The sequence below is a fragment of the Pyxicephalus adspersus genome, chromosome 2, assembly GCF_032062135.1.
Source record: "Pyxicephalus adspersus chromosome 2, UCB_Pads_2.0, whole genome shotgun sequence".
NCBI lineage: Eukaryota > Metazoa > Chordata > Amphibia > Anura > Pyxicephalidae > Pyxicephalus > Pyxicephalus adspersus.
The window spans coordinates 119,227,771-119,252,324 of record NC_092859.1 but is presented as its reverse complement, the minus strand read 5'-3'; the positions used below and the strand labels follow the sequence as shown (position 1 = coordinate 119,252,324).

Genomic DNA, 24,554 nt, shown 5'->3' with positions numbered 1-24,554 from the left:
GAAATGGCAGTTATCAGATTACAGTTCTCTAAATTAGTTGTCTGCACTACAAGACTCTTCACAAAATCCTTTACAACACGTATGATATCTGCTAATAACACCTGCCTACCATATCTTTTCTTTAACACTAACTTTTCACAGACTGACTTGCCAAGTAATTTAATTGTCTGCCTAAAGGAAACAATAATGTTTATGAATATATATAATAATACATAGTTTCATTTATTACTCTAATATTTTCCTGAAAATAAAATTTAATGTGGTTTTCATATTTGAACATTTGTTGTGTGGCATCTTTTAATTACTACATTAGATACATTTGTATTGGTTCTTGTCACACAACTATGCTGTTTTCTCCGTCTGATGGACATACTTAAGCTTAGGGAGGAAAATAAGAATTACTGTGCAGATTCGGTAAGGAGATATATATACGTTAATGACATATGACTTGGTAGGGACATTAGACTGTGAGCCTCTTTGAGGGAGAGCTGGTGACGTGACTATGGACTTTGTAAAGTGCTGCGTAATACAGTGTTCAGACCATTTTTTTTTTTAAGCTGGGTGGGAAGAAGCTATAGGCGAGTGCTGGCCCCCGTATTGTGACCCAGTTCTTCAGTAACCACCCAAAAACTGCCAGGGGGTTACTGAAAAGTGCTGGGTGGTGCACCCACTTAAAAGGGGCTGCGGAGAAGATTGTAATATGTGTAATAATATTAAGGCCCCCCTTTTAAACCTTTAATAATGGTGGCCAAGTTCCATCTTGGACTTTTAGGTGTACTGCCCATTGATGCAGTACTACGTTTTCAGGACAAGGCAATGCTGTGGTATGTTCGGGGTGGGGTGCATTTGAAATGAATGTACAGTAATGCCCTTTGTTTGATGATTCTCCTAACCCTCTAGGATGTCTAATGGCCTGATAGCCATCTAGTAATCATTGCACCTGTTCCTTTCTGCTTTGTTTATTACCTTACACTGTAATTTTATTTGGTTTCTAAAAATTGTTTTATGGAAATATCCATAAAGGTTATTCTTATAAACGGAAATAGACCAGGATTGTCCATTATCATGGTGGGTTTGAAGGTAATTTGTGTTTGAAGTAATAATCTTTTATTGTATTTCAAAATGCTACATCACATGTCAATATAATACATTTTTTAATGTTTAAAATCAAGACATATTCTTTGACTACTTATAGATATACTCATTTTCAGTGAGCTGGGTTTTTTTTCAATATTATATCTGTATATTCACACACACATTTATACTTTTTGTTTAGCGAGTCAATTTAAAGTAATAATATATTATTCAGACTCTAATTGACTTCTAGGATGTGTTATGGACTACAGAATTAAAGATAGAGTTGTTTGACCACAGTAACAGTAGAGATATTTGGTAGGATCTGAATTTCAGGAGAAGGACATTGTAGCTGTTTTGCTGCTTCAGGGCCTGAGCAGTACAGTCATCAAGTCAACTGGGCATTCTGTATCATACAAATTTGTAATCAAGAGCTGATTTACCAATTTGTTCCATGCAAGTACCCTTGAGAATTTTCTCACTGTGAAGTGACAGCTGAATTCTTTACTGAGTTCATGACTGGCCGAGTTGCTTGCCGAATTACTAACCAAAATCAGTGGTGGGTTATTGGAAATCTTTGGAGGGAGTACAGTGTTTTAAGTAGAATTGTTTAAAGCATACAAATCAGGAGAGATGAATACAGGGGAAGCCTGGGATGCTATGCCGTAATACGGCTCTAATTACTATGTTTTCAAAGCCACTGAAGAAGGAAGATCCTATAAATATTTTAGACTTTGTCCAGCTACAATTTGAATGCATCAAACAATGAAATATTCTCTACCAGAAAGTTATTAATGTAAAAAGATAACTTTAGGGGCTGAGGAATACAGTGCAAGGAGCAAATATACTCTAGGAAAGATTTAACTTTGTTTCAGCACAATTAAAATGTAATTCTAAATGACTGCTGTGAGTTTCTGCACTTTGCACATTGTTCATCACCTTATTAAATTAAGGATTTTTTGTCTTGAAGTAAAAAGAGGATACCCCTACTGGGATACAGAAGTAGCCCTTTCACATTTAAATTAAAAATCACTTTACTACGTGAAAGTACAGTTTTCTTTTGAAGTAAATGAATGTAAAAAAAAGATATGATGACGCATTAGGAGTAGCACAGCATAATAATAATCAAATATAATACAGCTAAAAAAAATCATAAAAGCAGAAAAAAAATTGACAAGCCAGTCCTTTTATCTTTGATTGTATTCATCTGGTAGCATAAAATATTTTCTTTTATATAAATATGTAATCTATTCTATCATGTTCCTTTAATGAGACATCCACTATCACAAGTCTTGCCGTGTTCATGTGCTGATAACGTATTGAGGTGTCAGGAAGTCAGAAACTGTTGTAGAATGCTAATTCTCTGCTGATATGGAATGTCATAGCAGAATCTACACTGTGTCTATGACTAGCCTGTCCATTCCAATGCTTGGTAGGATATGTAGAGCACACATTTCATGTCCCATTACTCTGCCGATTGTACATCAGTGTCACCTGGTGGGTGGAAGGGCTTATTATCTCGGAGATCTTTTTGTCTTGCTGTGCCACTCTGCTCCAAGGACAGTCAACATGCAGTGTTCTTCTGCTTTGTCAGTGCATTTATGCCCGTCTATTACGATCAGAACAGAAGCCATCCCTTACTATATAATTCCTGCCTGCTGCAAGAAACGTTTATTCGACATAGTGATTTTTGTTGTGACATTCCAGTGTGATGGCTTCCAGGGACGTAGGGAATCTTGGACATGCAGTAAAATAAGAGATCAAATAAAAAACCAGGTCAAGTTACCTTTAGTTATATGTCATGTTCCTATAAAAAAAACTGTTCATAGTGCCCACAATGATTTTGCTTTTCATGTTTAGACTTAGAGTGAAAATATGACAGCTGGAAAATGATTGATTGGTATTGGCAACAAGATCACATTCTATAACAATTATTTATTGTGTATTACACCCTACATTCAAAAGCCAGAAATGTTCTGCAGCCTGGTCATCTGCTTCTGTATTCTACTCTCAGTCTCCTACAATGAGTACTTCCCTCACTAGACTCTTACAGCTGGACTAGATTCTCCTATTCTTGCATTGGGCCTGATTTATTAAAGCTCCCCAAGGCTGGAAAGGATACACTTTCATCAGTGAAGCTGGGTGATCCAGCAAACCTGGAATAGATTTCCTAAAAGTAATTTGCTATTAGTTAGCAAATGTTTTCAATCCTGGACTAGATCTATTACAGGTTTGCTGGATCACCCAGCTTCACTGATGAAAGTGTATCCTCTCCAGCCTTTGAGAGCTTTAATAAATCTGGTTCAGAGTAAAACTTTTAATTTTGCTTTATGCACCATTCAAACTAATGTAGCCCTCAAAATACATGGCCAGTCATATTTATTGAAGCAAAACTGATAGTGCAGTTACATGTAAAACTAAGCTAAGAGCAGGTTTAGACTCTTGACGCCCCCCTCCTTAACCCCTCACTGCCACCCCCAGTTATTCTCTATAGGGCTGCTGCGTATAGACGCTACATGAAGCATATCACCTGAGGCAGCAAGAAAGAGGCACCCGCCAGTCTCCCATTGGCATCACTGAGCCTCAGGAATTGTGTTCCCACCCATCTTTACATTTTCCTTCTGGTTCAGCTGTATTTTTATTAACTTTAAGTAAAACCCTAGGCAAATATGCACAAATGATTGCATCTTGGTATTCATTAACACATCATTAAAGTTTTTTTAACCATATAAGCACCCTGTACCTCAAACCTCAATGTGGGGAAGGGAGAAGCAGCACAAGGGGCTATTTAGTTGATGTCAGTATGCTGATAGGTGATCCTTGTAAATCTACTGCTTTTTTTTTCATTTTCTGGTTATACTCCCGGGGGAGAGATTCAATTTGTGTGATGACGTTGGCGCGTGTGCGGGATTCAATTTGAGTGTTATCATACATATCAGGTCTACCTACTCCCTTGCCAGACTAGGTCATGTAGTGAGCCACCTGTATAAAGTAAAAATATGTATCTTATGTGTGTATTTAGCTTTTTGCCTGGAGTTAAGCTTAAAACAAAAGGGAAAAAAATATTTGTTAAAATTTTCCTCTAAATCCTTAGATTCTAATAAACACCTAAATATCTGTAATTGGCAGATTAACTCTTTCTTAGGAAATTCATGATGCTTCAGATTCAAACTGAATAGTTACAGCTCAGGCTTCATATATTTGCAGTTATATGCCAACACTGCCATAATTGTTCAGACCATAAAACATTGGGCAGTTCATCTCTATGGACACTAAAAAATCATTTTATACTGTGGTCAAAGGACAATGTAGGGCAATCACATTCCAATCAAGCTGATTTGTACTTTTATTGATCTAAAGCAGGGGTGTCAAACTCTGGCCCAGGGGCCAAATCTGGTCCCCCAAAGGAATTTATTTTGGCCCCCAAAGGAATTCTAAATATGAATTGCAGTTGTCCCGCTGTTGCATTGAAAAAGCGCAGCTACTACAATTCCTGGCATCACTCGCATCTATAGACCAGCGAGCTCTCTGCCTATGTATGGCACCGCATTGCACCGTTTTATAGACACAGGGAATTGTAGTAGCCGTGCTATTTCTCTATTATAGGCTTGTTCCAGATTGAATGCTAAGCAAAACCTCTTTGTTTCCATATAAAAAGGTTTTATATCTAATGAGAAGGAAAAACTTCCTCAATTTTTTCAATAAACTTCAAGTTTGGCCCACGACTTTGTCTAAGCTTTTAATTTTGGTCCTCTGTGTATTTGGGTTTGACACCCCTGAGCTAGAGGGATCAGATGGGTAACTGAGGACAGATACTGTCATTAGCTGATCACAATCATTCATCAAGTGTAAAAAAATGACTTTGGATGGAAAATTATCAGGCATCCCTTCACATCACACTCATTTAAAGCCCAATTAACCTTTTTATTTACTACTGTAATGCATGCATTGTCAGGGTCCATGTACAAGGATAAATATACTTTTATATCAGCTACATGGGTCTGCTGCATGGGTTGCAAAACTCAGTAATGCCAGCACACTGGAGAGTCAACCCGCTGGTTCCCTTATAAACTCTCCATGAACCCTGCGCTAATCAACGTCACCCTTTTCCTGGGCAGAGCTGCTGATTAGAGCGTTGTCCAGGGGATAGAAATCCAACTTATCTAGAACCACCAGTACCGTATTTTAGAATAAAGGCAAATTAATTGACAGTGTATGCAGCCTGACATCATCGCAGTAATTAATTAGAAAGATTCAATTGGGCTTTATTAACGAAAGCATGAACCAATGTGGGAAGAAACGATGACTGGAAAAGAACATGTGTTATGACAAACACACCTCTTTATTTATGCAGTTTTAACAGAGCGTTCTGCGAGTACGGCACAACTGTCAGATAGTTTGACATGTTGAATTGTTATAGGTGAAGATTATGCTAAAATGCCGGATGTTCCTGGATGTTGTAAGGTTTTTTTTTCTTTTTGGTATTGACGTCCATCATTAAACTGAGGCTGTCTGGATCGGAGATACCTTTGTGTGGATGTGTACCTATGTGATGGTAACACATGAGAAGGAGGTAATTTGCTGACAAAATGAAGCCCAATTTACTTACGTAAACAGCCTGGAATATGAGCAGCCTGTAAGTTATTTTTTTTTCCAGAAAATTGTTTTTAGGGTGAAGATGGGAGATAAGGACATATTGTGATTACTGACACCTCTGTAATTAAACTAACTATGGAGAGAAGTAGCACTCTGCGGGGAGGAGAAGTAAATGTTCTTCAAATACATTGACATGATAAACCCTGCCGGTTTTTGCTGTATACAACACAGGCAGAGATAATATATACTAAATGGGCATATTAACAGAAGGGGGGTTGGGAGGTGCAGTGAACAAGAAATAAAACCTCTGTTTGCTTATTATGCATATGAAAGGAGCCGTCCAACACCAATCTGTCAGTGCTTATATATGACGGTTTACTTTACTCATTCTTGCGTTTGTCAAGATGAAAATGTATGCTGCTTGGTTACTTTATATTCATGCATTCCTATTAATATATAGACAGCATTAATTATAGGTTTATATTCAACCTGGTGCACTACCTGCATGTTGTGTTGTTTTGCACAACATTGACTTACCTGGGTTTTTCATCCTTTAAAACATAGGAATACATGAATTGGACTTCTTCTGTTGTCAGTGATGAAGATTATGTTTTTAAATAAAGATTAATTGCATACAAGAACTGGTAACCCTTGGTCCTACAATTTACTATACACAAGTACATTGTGATGTGTTATACTGCAATGCACAGCAATGCACAACCACCGTGACTGTTCATTATGACCATTCATTACACTGAATGGGGCTGTACACAAAAATGGACACAAATGCGCACACTTTTGCAATGAATATAATTAGACATTGCTCTTAATGTATCATCTGATGTCTTGCATATTGCACACCATGGGCCTGATTTATTAAAGATCATGGGAGAACATTGGTGATCCAGCAAACTTGAAATGAATCTAGTCCAGGATTGAAAACATTTGCCAACTATTAAACGGTTTTAGGAAATCCTTTGCTTGATCACCCAGGTTCTTCCATAATACCCCATCTTCTCCAGGCCCTATGAGAAGTGCAGTGAACACCTCGTCCAGTATTATTTCAACCAAGATTTCACTTATATAGCAACACTTTGGGTAGTTGGTAGGTATATTCTTTAAAGCAGAACAAGCATATTTTGCTTTGATTTAAATGTATGCCTCAGTAGCCACAATGTATCCAATAAATCCAACAAATGCCTCTGCAAATCTCATTATATTGCAGATGCAGTTGGGACATTATCGCGCCCTGCAGACAGCCTAGTCAGAGCTGTGGGGGACAAAGCAAACCACTTACTACCAGCTTCTTGCAGAAAGAGGGGGCAGATCCAGAGTGGGGCAAATCCAAGACCAACCACCATGCGTAACAGAAAGAACAGCAAGCTCCTTTAAGTTTTACACCAGAATACTGCACTAGTGTAAAAGAAACATACAAAGCATGCCAAGATTTAAAAAAGGATACACATTAAGCATATTAATTGCCCCAGTTTTAGTTTTATTCTGTTCTTTTAACCTACTAAACCTATTAGTGACAAACTGCATGAACTATGGTGACAACATTTCTGCAATATAAAAAAAGGAACTTGCCTGATGCCTGGCAGATGTAATAGAATTTTATTTTGATTCAGCAATAAAGGAAATACACAGAGAAATGTGCATGTGTTGGAGAAATGTACTGAATATGTTTTCATCTTGTTTAGCCCAAGCACACACTTTATATTCTACCTAATGGACTCCCTAAAGGTTAACTGAACTTTCAAAACACATAAACTCATTTAAAGCTTAACTAAATAAGAAATGTACATTTTAAAGATGCACTTTAGGCGGATATAATAGAGAAAAATATTGCAGTTCTGTAAAAGTTTATACATGAATACATTTCTTCTTTAATTGCAAGTAATGCATACAATGGAAAACATTGCAAGGAGCCATCCCCACTAATGTACTGACAAGGAGCATGCTGATAGAAATATAAAAAAGGGTGAAAAAAGAATGGGATCGTCACTGTGCTGCTTCGGATTCCCCTCACAAGCCAAAGGTTGGGGATAATCCAGCAAAGTCTGAGCTAGGACGAAGCAAGTTGAATGATGATGATGGTGGCTATGATATCGAGGTCATCTTGTGGCAGAAAAAAAAGCACCGTGGGGGAGGACTCAAGATTTAGAGTGAATATAGCTACAAAAATATTATTGTATTGTGCTGTTTAAACAACTAATAACCTTTAACTGGATATCTGTTTAGTTTATATAAAGTTACCAAAGGAATCTAAATCTGTCTCAAAATTAGCCTTCAATAATTTTCCACAGGCATCTGATCTGTTCATCCTCCAATACATGCAAAGTAACTTTGGAAAAAATGCCAAATACTCTTTAGAAGGACACGTAATATATTCCCAGCTCTGGGTTTGGTTGGAAGACATTTATTCTCTATACTGTGGATTAAAGTGGATTTATACCTAGGCATCCTTATCCTTCTAATGATGTTGCATAGTTACATAGTTAGTCAGGTTGATCAAGTTCATCAAGTTCAGCCAATAACATACTAGAAAACCTGAAAATTCCAGATAGAAACATAAATGTACGGTAAATCCAGAGGAAGGTAAAAAAAACATTATAAAATATGGTTGATCTCTTGATTCCTTAAGGCAATCAGATGTTCCTTGAATCAACAGTCCTTGATGTCATTCTTTTTATACTTCAATACCCAGTTATTTTTTGTGCATCTAAAAACACATCTAGCTTTTTCTTCACTACTTCCTGAGGGAGTCCATTCCACATTTTCAGAAACCATGATGTGAGTCAGACCTACACCATACAGCACAGTAGGTATCCTAAGTATCATAGATACAAAGTATCTTTCTAAAGCAAATGTTTTTGCTTGTAAATGTGACCTTAGTGTTACCCAATAATAAAAAAATACCCAATAATAAAAAAACCCGAGGTAGACTTTCGTTAGGTTAGAATATGTCATTTAGAATTTCATGCAAAAGGTACCTTTTTTCTGATTTTGCAATATGACATTTCACTGGCCTAATGAATTACTATTGGTTAGTTAAACTGTATATTGTAAGTACAAATTCAATTTTTTAGGAACTAGCAGTTTGTGATAGCTAATAATTACCTGAATGCAGTGCAGCAGGAAAGTCATTTTAAAGCTTTCTAAAACTATAGGCAAGGAATCAAACAGACGTGGTGAACTGATGCCTTCCTAATTCCCAGATATGAACGGTGTTTTACGTTACCAGAACAGATACAGACAGACTGAATTAAACCAAAGCAGTATTTAAATCTTTCCTGGCTCAAAGAACAGGGGCTGCAGTTGTAAAGATTCTGGGTACCTTTGCCTAATATTAGAGTTGTTATGTTTTAAAAGTACAGTTATCCTTTAAAAGTATGATAAATATGCAATAGTTATATCCAGGGGAGAACACACATCTGAGCAGCGAATATGTTAATTTATGCCACTGACTGGCAGATATTTATTCAGGGACATGATCAGAAATGTCATGCCAGCTCATGTGCCAGAAATCTCACTCAGGAATTTGACTTGTATTACATTTCATTAGGACAGCATCTCAAACATGTTTATAGTGGTTTTTAGCTAAGGGTAATGGAGTGGCAGGTAAATCTCTGTGGAAATTACTTTAAATAGAGCTGAAGCTGCAGATCCAGCAGGGGCAAGCTCAGGATTTGAACAAGGTGGATTACGGCTTTCTCTTACATATAAAAAACAAATATTCAGATAAGTTTTTCCCAATTCATGCTGTAAACACTGGCAATGCATTTTAAAGCAAGTTATGACTCAATAGTACATTTTACTTGCATGAAAATGAGTTTAGATGCCATTTTAATTGATAAGGCTTAAGTAGCTTGGGCTCTACAAGCTGCCTCCGTCTTCAACATTATTACCAAGGCTTATGGGACTCATCTGGAACTAGAATGCAGGCAAGGAGTCCTAAAGTCCAGCAAACTTCTGTATCTTTAGAGATTTCTAGAAGTACAGGCCAGACATTAATGCAAACAAGGCTGTTGTAACAAGTAACTGATCATAATCCATAAACTGCATGTGACCAATTAGCTTCATTTGCAATGATTGGGAAATGATTGGAGTGCAGAGATAAGCCAAGGTGAATTCTTTTAAGGTTTTTCAACATGGTGGGTACTTCATGTAATTTGGAACAGATGTTTCCCTTTCCTTGAACCATAATAAAATCTAAAATCTATATAGCAACATATTTGTCTAAAGAAGGCTAAAGCATAGTCCGGGCTACAGCAATGCAAAAAGACTGGAAAAATGACTTACCTCTTGTCACTTATGATGCTACATCATTATCAATTGAATTATTGTATCTTCTGCTGATGAAAATTTTTCAGACAGAAAGTTTATGGCCAGGTCTGGTAATGATCTGGTCACATCAATCATGTACTGTCTTTCAGTTTATGATCACCTTATCACTCTCATAATACTTTTTCCACTCTAAGATAAGCAATTTGAAAGTTACATTGTGTGAAAGAATAATAAAAAGCCTCAGAACTTGTCTTTGAAATTGTGTAACCCCTTCATTTTCAGTTTGTTGAGATCAGAGGAAACTTTGTCCTGTTTTAGTTTGTTTATCTTGTACTGTTCTTGAATTAAACATGAGAGAAAAGGAACATCAGGGCTGGCTCTATTATAAGTGTCAGCGTATACTTGATTGTTTTAATTACATTTCTGTAAGAGTGACTACAGATGCACTTCTCAGTAACAAGTCTGGAGGCTGTAGATTGTGGTCTATTATAACTGCAGGATAGTTCCTGCTGCTTTAGGATGTGGAAAATAATTAAAAGATTGGCCACCCACCCACATCAACGGTAGCCAAGATATCAGATGACCAACGCTCAGGTCAGGGGAGATCAGGCAATGATCATTACAAGTATGGCACCCAACACTGGTACATACTTTAGGAATTTCTCTATTAAAAAATATTATTGTGGATAAATAGAAATATAGAAGTCTGTTGGCAGAAACAGGACCAAGTGGTTCTGTTCATAATGCACACTAGTGTTTGGCTTTGATAGTGAATGTTGTTTTTGATTGCCTATTCTGTGCTCTGCATATAAATTAAAATAGATGAAGAAAATTCCTCTAATGGGTCAAGAAAACGTCAGATGCCATATCCCTCAGATAATACAAATTTCATAAAGGGAAAAAAAATAAGTATTTACCATTTCTATGCATTTGATTCATAACTTAACACCTGACATGATGTTACTTGGAAAGTAACTAATGTGACTGGCATGATTGGAAGATTGTAATACGGCAGTCATTAGAGATTTATGTATATCTATGGGCCTAAAATTTTTTGTGATTTCCTATACATTTTTTCCATATTACTGTGTACAACCTCATTAAGGTCTTACAGGCTTGTTATTTATGCCCTGAAGAAGCGGGTATGCCTGAAAAGCGCGTCGGGAAAAATACGTTAGACAAGCAGGGTTATGACTCATGGTTATGACTTACAGTTACTGTATTTCTGTGTAGGATATTTGCATGGCACACGTTTAATTGTACATTGGTATTAGTTTTTAATGTTTAAAAATAAACAGATGTTTTAACTGACATATAATTAGCCATATTTCTTCTTTCCCTTTTGTAATTTGTGCTCTGTATATTTGAAAACGCAATATAGATACATGTAAAGAAATAGACCAAGTGGTCCAGAGAGCCCAATGGAGTCTCTGGATTTTTATTTATTTTTTTGTGTCCAGTTTTGTTCAATGGCAGACCTATGTTTGATCCAAGTATTAATTTACTTACTCTTGATTGACTTATTACCTCTGCTTAAAGACTGTTTTTTTTAAGTTTTATTGGTTTTTCTTGGGGGAATAAACAAAAAGAATAGGAACCAGGGGGGCATAAACAAACAGCGGTACAAGACTGTTTTAAATATTCATCATTATTTCATTATTGTAATGTAACCCATGGTTTTACGAATGGATGCCACATTATTACTAGTTTTATATAGATTACAAATNATTATCTGTAAACACAGAATTCCTAATCTTTGTAGTTTATGAAGATTGGTTCTTGTGAGTGGCTGACTAATGGGGCCATCATTAGAGATTAATGTATATTTAGACCTTGAATATTTTGAAGTGATTTCCTATTTTTTTTTTTTAATATTTTCATACAATTTCAGTACTGTACTTTTTATGTATACTGTATGTATAATCATGGTATGACAATATTATCAAGTCACCTTTTTTTATTTGCAGTTGTAGAAGACACTGTGGAATGACCTGTGAATAGCAAAGATCACTGGCCTCCCATTGACAGGTAAAGCATTTACATTACATTCAAAATTTTGTTCTTGACCTAACGATAGGGTGATGTGCATTAGTCATATAATTGTGGCAAAGGTTAAATATCGAAGCATGCTAAAGCCCAGAAAAAGATTCAGTAGTCGTAATATGGCAGGCGCTGATAGCAAAGACTCTGAGGCTGACTTTTAAAGCTACAAAATTGTAATTTAGAATCCAATAGTTTTTTTTCTTCCAATGCAGATCAGATATTAAAAGCTTGCTTTAATCATTGCCATCTATAACATTTTTTCTCTATGTTATATATACATTCTGCCTAAATGTACTTTAGCTAATATTGAGTTTGTTTGTTTTTTGCTATAAAAGTGCTTAATGGCCAATAATAAGAATTGTAATATACATCTAGTCACATGTACTCATGATATGCTTTAGTTCTAAATGGGTTTGTAACTAGTATTTAACATTTCTATGCATTTGATTAATAAAACTTAACTCCTGCTATGATGTTATTAGATACAAAGGAAATGGTTTTTACTGTGTCTGGGGAGATTCCTTTTTATCTACTCCACTGGCCCATTATAGAGCAGTGCGGACAGAGAAGAAAAACTTTTTTTTCGTTTTATTTGACTTGAGGGGCAATGAAAACTGAGCGGTCTTTTTGGGATATAAGGGGAGATGTGTGTCCTAAATGTTGTGTGGTCCCACATTTTGTAGTGTTCTTTAGGAACAGAGTTTGGAACAAAGATTAGAAGACTTGATTGACTTCTAACCTGTAGGAAAGATAAGGAGGGGTGACCTGTTACTAAGATTAGGGGTCACATCTGCAGAAGGTAGGCTTCATACATCATACCACATACAGGTGTTTATAATTGGTAGTGAAAAGATAAGTCTTAAGAAGTGAAGATATTACTAACAACAAGCAAGATATTACAAGCAATTTAAAGTTATTTATGACCTGCAGATAATTCTAACAGGCAGATATCAATGACATGCTGATTTTTCCAACAACAGGCAAATAATAATGGTATACAGATAACAGTATCAACAGGCAGAAATTATCAACAACAAGCAGATATCAGTGACAGATAATACCAATGACAGTATGATGGTAAAGACATACGAACAGTGCCACAAATGGACAGGCATTATCAATAACAATCAAACATAAGAAACATGCAAATAATAATAATTATAGGCAGATCAAAACCGACAGATTCCACTATTAAATGGTTATTTCAATGACGTGCAGATGCTAGTGATGTACTGAAAGGCAGCTTGTAGACTTTAGTGACAGAAGGACTCTAGAGACAGTAAGATTCCAGTGACAGACAGTAAGTGGCAGATATATTACAGGCAGTAAGTGGCAGATAGGTAAGTGAAAGGTAGATATATGGTAGGTAGATAAGTGACAGGCAGTAAGTGGTTAGTAAAAAGGTGACAGATTAATGGCAGGCATCATTTACTGATAAGTGGAAGGCCTTTTCCCTAGTGATCATGGCAAATTTGTCTCTTTCGGTCTTTCTGATCCTTTCAAATCTCCAGGCCTGTACCTATCTCATCTGGATCTGGTCCAGGATTAAAAACATTTGCTAACAAATAGCCAAGGACTTTTGGGAAATCCATTCCCGATTTGCTGAATTACCCAGCTTCACTGATGAAAGTGTATTATCTCCAGCCTTGGAGAACTTTAATAAATCAGGCCCATTGTGTTTCTGTTCGAAGGTAGCCATCTTGGTAGAGGCAGAACTTTGCTTCCTTATGTCAGAGCTTCCAGCAGGGAGAACAATGAACAGCAAATTATAGAGAGCACCAAATCTCCCTCAAAATCTCCAGATGATTCTGTATAGATCTGTATAGCTGATAACTTTTAAAGCTAACCAGTCTTTAGATGTAGTAGTAAAATATAAATCGATCTTGCTAGAAAAAAGGCTTTATTGTCACTTCCTGTGAAACCTACTAATCCCTCTCCCCCAATGGAGATGAATAGCAGAAGATATGTTTGACATCCAGCCTGGCTGACAGCCATAGCATATTCTTCAGGTACAGCAGAATAGTTCAGCATAGTAGCCCAGGGTTGAAAGTTTCATTTGCTGGATTACCAGATTAAAAAAACTCTGAAAAAATAAATCAAATGCAGCCAACATATGTTAAGACTGATAAGCTGCATTATATTCCGTTTTTGTTTTTAAGTTAAGTTACACTTTAATTGCATGACATCAGTTTCATAAATTTTTTTCCGCTAAGATTTTTAGCTACATACATTTTGCCTTTGTTATGTAAAGATTTTGGCAGCAAATGTTTTGATGGCAATTTTGCCAAAAGCTTTCTAAAATGTTTCAACTTAACTGGAAATCTTATTAAACAATAAAGTAAAAAAAACAGAAGTCATGCACATAAAATGCCATGGTACAATAGAAAGCAACTTAAACTTTCTTTCAAGAAAAGGTTATAATTTAGAGGTACAGTATGTGTGTCCATTCCCTGTTCCATTACATTTACTCCTGGGGCTAGAATCCTCCAGTGCTTAATCTGTCTCAGTCATCTAGAAAAAATTTCATTTTTAAAAGGTATAAAATGTCATTTTAGTGGTTAAACTGAACAAGACAGATTTCAAATGATTAAATTTTAATTACGAATCCCTTAAGGATATATCTATTATATTATAGAGCATTAAGTGAAATAAAAATAATCATTAGCATATCATCAAAAACTAAAGAACTTATTATATATGTTTTCTCACCTTATATTATGGATGCCAGCATCATGAAATAATAAATGTGTTAATATTTGTTAAGGACAGATGTAATGAAAGATCTAGAAAAGGGCGCAGTCTGTGTGAATATTGTTTCCGAATGATAAGCTTGAAAATGAAATAAAAATCCCAACAAAGTCAGGAAAGAATCAGCAAGCCTCTGCATTCAGAAATGGAATTCCCACGAGAGGTTATTAAAAGCATTAATGTCCAATTAAAGCCTGTAGGATTCCCTGTCCCAATTTAAATGGACAGCAGAATTTAGATCAAGTAAACTATATATAAGATTAAATCCTGTCCTTATGGATATCTCTGCCCAGGGATCTATGGGAGATAATGTTTTCTGCATTTCATGGTCCACTCTGGTCATTCTTGGGCTTTAAGGGTAATTCTTAAGCAGAGTTTACTTTAGTATTATAAGGACAAGTCTATTTTATTCAATTCATTTTTTTCCTCTTCTTCTCACCTCTAGACTGAAATGGGAATCTGTTTGACTAATAGCCAAGAGTTTTAAGCATTGGTTTGCAGGCTGGTAGTAGTAGGCAAAGCCTTTTTTCCCTTTTAACTCCTAAAATAAATCATTGTTAGGGGTTTTGTGTAGATGGAAGACGTTTTGGATGATTGGAGAATGTTTTTAGTCCTGTCTATAGGTCAAATTTTAAGATTAGTACAGATGCCCTAAATTTTTTTTCTTGTTCAAGCATTTCACATTGGGTCTCAACTCATTTGAATGAGTTAGCCACAGTAACCTTATAAACCATCTAGTTATTTTTAGAGAAAATTTTTTTGGGGGACCTCCTGTTTATGTTTTAGCATTGTCTTTTTACATACCAGATCTTAAATTAAAAATGAACTTCTTTTACAAGGACTTTTCTCTATTTTTTTAGAAAATAGAATAAAACCTAATTATGTATAAAATTGTATTTTTACTAAACTGTATAGTTTGCCTGCTCTGTTAAAGCTGAACTAAACTTAAACATTAAAAAGTGGCGAGCATGTAGGTTCTTTATTGCACAGGGGACAGGTGATATCCCTTCAGCAATAAAAAATTACCTGCCTGTTCACCATTCTTTATCTAAACTCACCTCCACTCCGTCAGATGTTCAGTGATGATTGGAGTTGCAGTTGTTTAGTGATGGCAATTTTCTGTTAAATTAGGGGTCTAATTTTAGCTTTGAGGACCTAGGAGACAGTATAGTAAAATATCAGTGTGTGGGCGCACATGGCATCATAACTTGGTTAGTAAAGATTGCTGTGTCTCTGTTTTTTTTGTATTCAAAATCTATTGTACAAACCCAGAATGCTGGTTCAGCAAAATTTGATGTACAATAATTAATGGGTTAAGGAGACAGCTATGCTTTGTCTCCATTTTGCTGTGTAAGTAGTGTTATATCATTTCACTTCTGGGCCAGTATGGTATATACATCCATTAGTAGAGCAAACATATTCATAGAAATAGCTTATAGGGAGTAAAATGTCATTGTTTTAGGCTACGTACATACGTCAAATTTTGTTGCTTGAAACAATTTTTCATATTCGTTTCCTGTGACAGATGGTGACACTAACCAACACTCTTCTATAGAAATGGAAGGGGGAGGACGAGCGGCACCCCATTGTGTTCTCCTCAATTGACTTGGATAGGAGTCGTTCCTGATCATCGTTCATGGGTCGGTCATGGCAGATTAATGAACGATGTCATGCAAGTGCTATACACGTCAGATTCTCACCAAAAACAAGCACAACTGTTCATTTAAAGCGATGATTATCTGACAAATTTACACAATAATTTTTGTATTGGTGGTGTTTTTTCTTTTATAGTTTCACAAATGCTATTGTATGTTTTGTTATTTTTAAAGGATCAGTCTGATCAAAACTGATATTTTACCTTCTGGTACATGCTGGAAAATTCATTACCCTACAACTTCCTTTATCCCTTTAAAATGTGGTTGAAAGTCTTTATGCCTCCTTCTGTTTCTGTATATAATTATGAATACTCAGTCTTTCTGTTGCGTTTTTCAGAGAAATGCCCTAGATCCAGCCAAAGTGCTATCTGGTTGATAATTCAGTGTTTGTGCAAATATAATAATTTCTTTCTACCTGCTTGTGGCTTGTGACCTGTCCAGAAGGTACAAGGCTTTCCCTTGCAAGCCCAACAATTGCATACCTTTATGACCAGTCCTGTCTTCCAGTACAGCAGGAATAAATTATGTAAATTCTGACATTCTCAGCATCTGTGTTTAAAATTCTTGTCTTCTTGGTGCTGCTGATTATATCTTTCTATATGCATAATTCTGTTAGTGCAGGGCTGGCCAGCTTCAAATGGCTCAAGGGCCACCTTTGTATCTACAAATCAAGTGGAGGGCTGCATCTAAAAGCTACCATTATGAACAAATCAATCCTCTGAATGTCCAAGAGCTCATCTCCCTTACAAATACTAATATTTCAAAATAAATGAATGGATGCCCTTAAAGTTATCAAAAGAGAATGCCAAACTGGGGACATAGGCAGTAAAACAGGTGTGCAGCTTGTAGTGCGGGAGTAAAATATATTTCATTATTTGCATTGTAATTACCACCAGTTAATTCCTCCAGCATTTGTGGTCGGTGGCTGGCTGTAAGCTCCCCAGCATCAGTGCTTAGTAGCAAGCTGTAAATATTAACCTCCCCGGCTTTGGTGGTCAATAGCACCCTGTAAACATAAAGACCACCCGACCACCCCCATCCACTCACACAGAGCATTGGTGATCGGTAGCTGCCTGAAAGTGCGGTTAAGGAAATAAACCCCTTGGCGTTAGTGACCGGTGGTTAGCAGTAATATTGGTAAACCTAAGCATTGGTCTTCTTTGTCTGTTTACTTAACACACATTCCCATGCTGAGTTCCCTCTGTCAGCCAGATGGGACTATAGATCTCTCCACCTATTTTCCTTCAGCCCTAACCACGATAACATTCCACTATTCTTTGTACACCACTGGCATTCTGCGTGTTGGATGCAGGGAATGAGAGCTGGTAGAGGACATGTTAGTCACAGATTGTCCTCATTCCTTGCAGTCCACAACTTTAAACCCTGTGGGCCAAATGTCTGAAGAATAGCCTGGTTCTAGTGGCAGGAGAGACAGAAGCCTAGACTATGATATATGGCAAGGGATGCAGGATTTCTTATCATTTTAAATTTCAGTATTAACATGCAAATTTGTAGGAGAATCCACACAGACATGTTGGTGATCATGCTATATCTTTATATAACATAATTCTCAAAAGCATTTCAAAGCAGAGAGGGATATTGTTTCTGTGAAAGTGCATTTGAAAAGTCTTGTACTACATTAACCATTGATGAATGCAGAAGGTTTGCAGTTCACCTAGTATACCCTTTATAGGCTGACTTATGTTATCAAAAATGCAAGCTTTCGGGATACCTTAGATACAATATTCAGGCTTTATATAATTCATTTTCTTTTTTAAAAATGCATTGGTATTTTGTTAGGCAAACAGTATAGATGAGTATAGTCCTGAGATTCCTCCTCAATTATACATTAGTGAGTGACAAAGCATTGAAGTAAGACTACTACTGCAGAAAGTATGAAGCTGGGTCAACACAACTGGGAACTTTGCTTTCACAACCAGTCCATTACTGCACATAGTACTTGTGATAAGGGATATGCTTTGTGTTTCTTTTGATAATTGAAAGATTGAATAGATTTTCATCACCAAGATAAATAGTTGTTGTTGTTTAGAGCAAAATTTAGGCTCCATACAGCTGTCCCCCAATGTAGCTTAGTGATCCACAGCATTTGTTTACTAAATGACCATCAGCTCATGCCCGCTATTCTTTTCTACCGAGGAGAATGTAGCGGAGTGTCTCCCACTCATTCTTTTTCTCCATAAAACAGAAAAATGCTGCCTGTCTCCCACCAATAGCAAAGATTTTTTTATTTTTTAACATACACATCAGTTACATCTTAACCCATCCCAGCAGACACTGGGTTGGTTCTAAAACTAGACCAATGTTTCAAGACATACATTTTACCTGATTCTGCTTGTCACATGCATCGTTTTTATCATCTTGGCTCACTATATTGTGTCTCTCATAGTACAAGTCCATAAAACAATGTTACACAGGTCCTAGAATAAAAAATCTTAATATACGTTGTTGAGAAAAGTAAGGAAAGCCTGCATTCCGTACATGCTTCTACAGGTCATGGCAATAAAAGAAACATTTGCTTGGAAGATCTACAGCACATCTAGTGTACTTTTTCCTTCCTGTTAAACATTATGCTGACTTAGTCATGGCATTAAAGAAAATGTATTCCTTATCTTGTTACAGGGAAGGATTGTACTGATTAAAAATTGTGTTTGGCATCTTTCTTACGTTACAAAGATGCGTTTCGGTCCTAAAATGTACTTTAAATCTAAACTCCAGCTTTACCTTTAGTCTTACCCAGATGTACAGGCTCCTCTGCTGTACTAAAAGTTGCTTATTCTGATTTTGCTGCACACTTTGAGCTTCTCCAAGAGTGTTTGAAGCTGCAGCAATTCAGATAGAGCCTGCTTCATTTCCTTGCAAATGGACAACCAGCATAATCTAGACAAGAGTTTCCCAATCTTTTTAATATAGGGAAACCATTGAAATAACGTTCAGACCTTCCAGAAACACTGGAAAATGTATTAAGTCATTGCATACCCATTTTGAGGAGAGGAGAGAGAATGAACAAGGGAAGGCAAAATATTACATATTAAACTTCAGCTTTAATGAACTGTGTGAGTTGAGCCATACGTTGTTTTTCCTTAAATCTATTGCTATCAGAACTGGTATACCTTTCAAATACCAATAGAAAAATTCCACACAAAATATAACACAAAGACATTCCTTGACTATTAGGGCATCAGAGGGTCCCAATCAAAGCTCAGGAGCAAAAAGATGGGTGTCACTGCTAAGTTTTTGGTAATAAGAGGTTCTGAGTTTTCTGGCTGCTGGGATGTCTGCTTTTTTCCAGCAAAGTTTTTCACTACTTTTATGTAATCTGCCACCTAACAAGTCCAGGTACAAATGAGAAGATTAGTTGGCTGGAAGTCCCAAAATACTATACACATCTGTATAAGATTCTCTCCTTGCAGAATTCCAGTCATTTGTACTTGACCATCCATAAATGTAAAACAAATCGCGTACATTTTGGGTGAAATTTACCAACAGGTCCAGTCTATCTACAACCATTTGGAATCCAATAATCACCCTTTTACGAATAATTGGAAGTTTAATTTTCTTCATATTCATTGATTTTTTTGTCATTCAGAAAATGGATTGGAAATAGTATTCTGTCCATCTGTATTAGACCTTAAAAATTAGTTATCACATACATATGTATGTATGTAAGAATGTAAGAACCCAGTCTTCTTAAGCTACGTATACACGTCAGATTTTTATCGCCCGATAATCGGCATCGGCCAATTATCGGGCAAAAATCTGCCGTGTGTACAGTCGGTGTCGTCCATCGTCCGGACGACCGACCTGCCGGATCCACGGACGATGGACGACAGCCGATCCTAATGAAAGGGAAGGGGAGAGCACGCAGCAGGGTGCCGCTCCGTCGCTCTCCCCCTCCCCTCTCCATAGAGCATGAACGGTGCTGTATGTACAGCACCGTTCATGCATCGTGCACTCCCTTGTCGTTGGAAAGGATCGTGAAAGATCCTTTGCAACGACAAAAATTGGAAGTGTGTACGCAGCTTTAGTCATCATTTTTGCCTCATTATCTTTCTTTTTTTCTCCATTATAAATCCATTTATACTCCTTATCACTCAAGGACTTTAATACTCCACACTGGTAAATAGAAAAGTTACCTGTTCTTTGCTGTCGTCAAGGACAGATTTTCATTTGCAGAAACAAAATCTAGAATACTTTGATGCCATGGATGGCCATTAAAAATCTGTTTCAGAAAATGTGTTCGCCCCACCATTTGTTGGTCAGGGATTCAGGATTGTATTTTAGTTTCCCTATCCAGGATTTAGAGTGTGAGAACTGAAAATGTTTAATACTGCTTATTTCTTTCCCATTCCCTGTAATTGCACTGTGCTCAGTAAGTGTATAGTATTTTTAAGTTGAATTACGGTATTGGGTGCATTTCACTAAGTGCCTAATTGTTTAATTGTAATTGACTTCACTTGAACTATTACCGTGGTAAGTAGAGATTACTGGTTACTGGATTTTGCTCAGTGCTTCTAAACAATTTAGAATTTGGACATTTAAAGAACATAGTATGTTTGGTAAAGTGACTCTGGTATGGAAAAAAAAGCAAAAGTAAACAATTAATACAAACCCATTTAAGTAGATGGTTTTCATTGTCCCCAGAACCCCAAGAAGCCAGATGAAATCTGCAGGAAACTTTAACTGTGACTTTCTAGTGCAATGCATGTATCTCAATGGCTGATATTGATATGCTTGCATTGCATTGAGATGCTGGGAGTCTTCCCTTGGGCATCTGGGACACATTAAAAATGCTTTGATATTAACTAAAGGCATTTGTAATCATTGCTGTTTTCTGAGTCAATTGCAAATGTTTCCTATGTATAACTATTCTATCCATTCGTGGTTAATTTCCTATTTATATACAGGTTTGACTCAACCTTGTATCCTCAAACTCTTTACACAGCTAATAAAAGAAAAAGTTTTAAATGCTAAAACAAAAAAACAAACATAGCATATCAAAAGCATTTTCAGCATCCAGCTTTTAGTTTCTCATAAATACTAATTGTTTTACTTAGTCAGAACCTTTTATAAACTTGTGCTTTTTAGGCTGTTGGCTGCTTTGTATTTCAATCTTATAAATTCTAGTCTATCCATACCAAAAATAAGGCTCGGGTGTTATTATTTCTCAGGTTAAGTTTCTTTAGGATAATATATAGTAGTTTTGTACACATTTACTTTAATATGGTCAGTGCTATGAAAACATAAACACAACAAAACGGCAAAATATATAAATAAAAAATATAAATATACAATAAAGTTAGTTAGGGGTCTAGATCGGCCTTTCTCAACCTGTTTAGCATAGTTGTGAAGGGTTCAAATAGCTAATCTTCACAGGTTTACATTAGTGTGGTAATCAGTGGGTAAAAAACCTCCTACATTGCTGACCATTGGGAGGAATGTCACTCTTACAGATAGCTAAATAGATCATTGGTGTCAGTGATAACTGATCTGAGAGTCACAAACTACTTTTTGTTCAAGGAACCCCTAGCAACCTCTGGAGGAATCCTGGTAGAGAAACACTGGTATGGATGAAATTAAAGTGGACCTATCACCAAAAGATTTACTTTATATAAACCATTTTACTTTACCACAAACTGAAAAAAAATGGCGGTGCCTGGCACTAAAGATTCCAAGACAGGACAGGACGATTTAAGGCCAAGTGTGGAGGGACTTTTATGCTTTGTTTCATCATTTTTCACATTGCCTTCTAATCTAAGTCTTTAGAGACAAATATTTCAGGAAATGAGTATCTACCAAAGCAGACTACTCTGATTTAGGATTTTAAAGTAGAACTGTACAGTCAAAAAGTCTTGTGGTCAAAGAGCACAGCACATTAGAACACCATTGGACACCTAATTATAAATCTAACCTGAGAATTCAGGCTTGTTCCTTTTTAAAAAGTTGAGAAAAGTGGGTTGAAACAACTGCTATTCCCAGAATAGCTAAATGCGTGGATCTTATTTAATACAAAAAAAAGAAAATCACATTGGACAGTGCAGAAAGAAAGATGTGTGCCTGTTCCAGATTTCCCTCAAAACAGATTTTAGATTTTTATCCAATTTCAACTCATTTTACTTCATCTTTTTTTGGTTTGTCTTGTGTTTTAGAGAAGCCAATTTCTTGTAACCCAGAGATATCAGTAACTTTTGCTCCGTAGTAACTTTCAGCACTTTCATATGAATAACAGAGGGCTAGAAAAATTGGTGAAAAACATTTCTGTAGCTCATCTGCTTTCTTGGATTCATATGTGTGTTTTTAGTGTTAGGCCAGCTGTGGGTAAACAGAAGAGGTGTTGGTGCTACTAATTTCTGTGTGTTGGAAATGATGTAAGTCTTGCCAGCCAAGAGTTTCGTTTCTCTATGACTGGACATGAGACATTTGTCTGGGGTTAGTCTACAGCCTTCAGTCTTTAGTTTATTGGCAGCTAACATGATGTATGATTTTACTTCTGTGTTAGTGGAGAACACAATGCTGTATTTTTATGATTGTGTTGGTAGATGTACCGTATTTTTTGCCATATAAGACGCACTTTTTCTTCCCCAAAACTTAGGGGGAAAAGTTAGTGCGTCCTATACGACAAATGTGTTAAAAAAAAAAATTAAAATATTATACTCACCCGATACCCGATCCTGCGTGTGTTTCTGGCTGCAGCGTGTCTCTCTTCTCTCCTCTGCCAGCATTGTGTCTTCTGTCTGTAAAGCAAAGCGAAAGAAGCCGGCACAGCGCCACCTGCTGTTCCCTGTCCTAACTGCCGTACAATAGAAAAAAAGCACAGAGTGATCAGAAGGGGAATTTGAATGACAGAGTGATCAGAAGGGGAGTTTGAATGACAGAGTGATCAGAAAGGGAATTTGAAAGGTACAGAGTGATCAGAAGGGGAATACCGGTATGAATGGCACGTGAGTGATCAGAAGGGGAATAATCTTTCAGAAACTTTTTTTCTAGATTTTCCTCCTTTAAAATTGGGTGCGTCTTATATTCCGGAGCGTCTTATACGGCGAAAAATACGGTATTTTCTCTTATTCTCTTCTGTGTATTTCAGAACACAGTGTAGAATTCTAACTTAAACTAGTTAAAGTTATTAAGTGCTGTTTTAAGTCCCATGTGTGCTGAGTTTTACTCCAATTAAAAGAATCAAATTGTTCTAAAAAGAAAGGCCATCCATTTTCGTAACTGATATTTCAGGTTTGGTATGGCATTGGGGACATTCTCAGTTTCTTTGGAGCCTCTATGTGGAGAATTCTCTATAGTAGTGCCTAACATCACAAAGCTATTTTGATGAGAACAAAAATAGGAATACAAACAGAAATATCCAAACAATGGTCAATATATAAGTCCATATACAAAATAATTGGACTGCATGGTTTTGTGTTTTCAGCAAGGATAACTTTGTTTTCTAATTCATCCACCATATAAATATTAGGTTGAATGGAACTGGGTCCATCACTGAATATTGTAGTACGCATGTTGCCCAATTTAAAAATATTTAATTTACAGCCTTCCAAATAGGATGGCCGTAAAGAATTCAGGCATTGTGATGGACCCATGCCGGTCATGGAAGAAGCCAACGGTCATTACTTTATTCACAATGCTAAAATTATAGAAAACACTATTTAACCAGAATCTCCTTTGAGAAAGGAAAATTATTTTGTAGAGATTTTTGTCAAAAAAAATATCCAGTGTCATACCAAATGTTATTTTAGATGTGTAGTGGTGCTGGGCCAGTAGGGTTACTAATTGGTTTTCTTCTGTAAGACTTACCCTGTAGTTTTTACAGTAAAGCAGTAAAGACCACTGTGCTCCTAGGCTGCCCAACTTTAAAAGCCATGGAGGTGTCCTGCAATGTTTCACAATCCTTGGAGATGATGTCTTTGTAAACGTTTGTAAACGATTTCCAAGAAGGTCACATTTATAAGATCTTCTACAAACTTTTAGTATATATATAGTAGTATATAGTAAAGAAGTAAAAAAAAGGGATTTAGTTACCAGGGAAACACATCACTGGAGAGATAGGTAATCTCAATCTATCTATATCTATCTATCTATCTATCTATCTATCTATCTATCTATCTATCTATCTATGTATCTATC

At 36.5% G+C, this 24,554-nt stretch overlaps 1 protein-coding gene across 1 annotated transcript in view; it reads left to right on the top strand.

Moving 5' to 3' along the window:
* Positions 1-24,554, top strand: part of LINGO1 (leucine rich repeat and Ig domain containing 1) — a 217,943-nt gene that overhangs the window by 41,453 nt on the left and 151,936 nt on the right. Inside the window, exon 2 of the mRNA XM_072402153.1 lies at positions 11,925-11,985. The gene's annotated coding sequence lies outside the window, so the exon portion shown is untranslated. The remainder of the gene's footprint in view (positions 1-11,924; positions 11,986-24,554) is intronic.